This window comes from Oncorhynchus mykiss, chromosome 6 (assembly GCF_057628025.1).
Source record: "Oncorhynchus mykiss isolate SJ-2025 chromosome 6, ASM5762802v1, whole genome shotgun sequence".
Classification (NCBI taxonomy): domain Eukaryota; kingdom Metazoa; phylum Chordata; class Actinopteri; order Salmoniformes; family Salmonidae; genus Oncorhynchus; species Oncorhynchus mykiss.
In genome coordinates, this window is record NC_143027.1 from 13,457,501 (window position 1) to 13,459,977 (window position 2,477).

Consider the following 2,477-nt stretch of genomic DNA (forward strand, 5'->3'; position numbering starts at 1 on the left):
TCTCTCTCTGTCTTTGTTTCTCTCTGTCTCTCTCTGTCTCTTTCTGTTTCTCTCTGTCTCTCTCTGTTTCTATCTGTCTCTCACTGTTTCTCTGTTTCTCTCTGTCTCTCTCTTTCTCTCTGTCTCTCTCTTTCTCTATCTCTCTCTGTCTCTCTCTGTGTCTCTCTGTCTCTCTCTGTTTCTATCTGTCTCTCACTGTTTCTCTGTCTCTCTCTGTCTCTCTCTGTCTCTCTCTGTCTCTCACTGTTTCTCTGTCTCTCTCTGTCTCTCTCTGTTTCTATCTGTCTCTCACTGTTTCTCTGTCTCTCACTCTCTCTCTCACTGTCTCTCTCTGTCTCTCACTCTCTGTCTCTCACTGTCTCTCTCTGTCTCTCACTGTTTCTCTGTCTCTCACTGTCTCTCACTGTCTCTCTCTGTCTCTCTCTGTCTCTCTCTGACTCTATCTGTCTCTATCTGTCTATATCTAGTGGTGTGGGGGCTGTGCTTTGGCAAAGTGGGTGGGGTTATATCCTTCCTGTTTGGCCCTGTCCGGGGGTGTCCTCGGATGGGGCCACAGTGTCTCCTGACCCCTCCTGTCTCAGCCTCCAGTATTTATGCTGCAGTAGTTTATGTGTCGGGGGGCTAGGGTCAGTTTGTTATATCTGGAGTACTTCTCCTGTCCTATTCGGTGTCCTGTGTGAATCTAAGTGTGCGTTCTCTAATTCTCTCCTTCTCTCTTTCTTTCTCTCTCTCGGAGGACCTGAGCCCTAGGACCATGCCCTAGGACTACCTGACATGATGACTCCTTGCTGTCCCCAGTCCACCTGACTGTGCTGCTGCTCCAGTTTCAACTGTTCTGCCTTATTATTATTCGACCATGCTGGTCATTTATGAACATTTGAACATCTTGGCCATGTTCTGTTATAATCTCCACCCGGCACAGCCGGAAGAGGACTGGCCACCCCACATAGCCTGGTTCCTCTCTAGGTTTCTTCCTAGGTTTTGGCCTTTCTAGGGAGTTTTTCCTAGCCACCGTGCTTCTACACCTGCATTGCTTGCTGTTTGGGGTTTTAGGCTGGGTTTCTGTACAGCACTTTGAGATATCAGCTGATGTACAAAGGACTATATAAATACATTTGATTTGATTTTATTTGATATCTGTCTCTCTGTCTCACTCTGTTTCTCTCTGATTCTCTCTGTCTCTCTCTGTCTCTATCTTTCTCTCTCTGTCTCTCTCTGTCTCTCTGTCTCTCTCTGTGTCTCTCTGTCTCTCTCTGTTTATATCTGTCTCTCCCTGTCTCTATCTTTCTCTCTCTGTTTCTCTCTGATTCTCTCTGTCTCTCTCTGTCTCTATCTTTCTCTCTCTGTCTCTCTCTGTCTCTCTGTCTCTCTCTGTGTCTCTCTGTCTCTCTCTGTTTATATCTGTCTCTCACTGTTTCTCTGTCTCTCTCTGTCTCTCACTGTCTCTCTCTGTCTCTCTCTGTCTCTCTCTGTTTCTCTCTGTCTCTCTGTCTCTCACTGTCTCTCTCTGTCTCTCTCTGTTTATATCTGTCTCTCACTGTTTATCTGTCTCTCTCTGTCTCTCACTGTCTCTCTCTGTCTCTCTCTGTCTCTCTCTGTTTCTCTCTGTCTCTCTGTCTCTCACTGTCGCTCACTGTCTCTCTCTGTCTCTCTCTGTCTCTCTCTGTTTCTCTCTGTCTCTCACTGTCTCTCACTGTCTCTCTCTGTTTCTATCTGTCTCTCACTGTTTCCATCTGTCTCTCACTGTTTCTCTGTCTCTCTCTGTCTCTCACTGTTTCTCTGTCTCTCACTGTCTCTCACTGTCTCTCTCTGTCTCTCTCTGTCTCTATCTGTCTCTATCTGTCTCTGTCTGTCTCTCACTGTTTCTCTGTCTCTCACTGTCTCTCACTGTCTCTCTCTGTCTCTCTCTGTCTCTATCTGTCTCTATCTGTCTCTATCTGTCTCTCACTGTTTCTCTGTCTCTCACTGTCTCTCACTGTCTCTCTGTCTCTATCTGTCTCTCTCTCTCTCTCTCTGTTTCTATCTGTCTCTATCTGTCTCTATCTGTCTCTGTCTGTCTCTCACTGTTTCTCTGTCTCTCACTGTCTCTCACTGTCTCTCTCTGTCTCTCTCTGTCTCTATCTGTCTCTATCTGTCTCTATCTGTCTCTCACTGTTTCTCTGTCTCTCACTGTCTCTCACTGTCTCTCTCTGTCTCTATCTGTCTCTCTCTCTCTCTCTCTGTTTCTATCTGTCTCTATCTTTCTCTCTCTGTCTCTCTCTGTCTCTCAATTCAATTCAATTCAATTCAAGGGCTTTATTGGCATGGGAAACATGTGTTAACATTGCCAAAGCAAGTGAGGTAGATAATATATAAAGTGAATATATAAAGTGAAATAAACAATAAAAATGAACAGTAAACATTACACATACAGAAGTTTCAAAACAATAAAGACATCACAAATGTCATATTATATATATACAGTGTTTTAACAATGT

At 44.7% G+C, this 2,477-nt stretch overlaps 1 long non-coding RNA gene across 1 annotated transcript in view; it reads left to right on the forward strand.

The window, feature by feature from the left end:
• LOC149982770 (uncharacterized) overlaps positions 1 to 1,134 on the forward strand; it is a 287,559-nt gene extending 286,425 nt beyond the window's left edge. The window contains exon 2 of the long non-coding RNA XR_016496514.1: positions 737 to 1,134. This is a non-coding gene — a long non-coding RNA (uncharacterized LOC149982770). The remainder of the gene's footprint in view (positions 1 to 736) is intronic.
• The last annotated feature ends 1,343 nt before the right edge of the window (positions 1,135 to 2,477 follow it).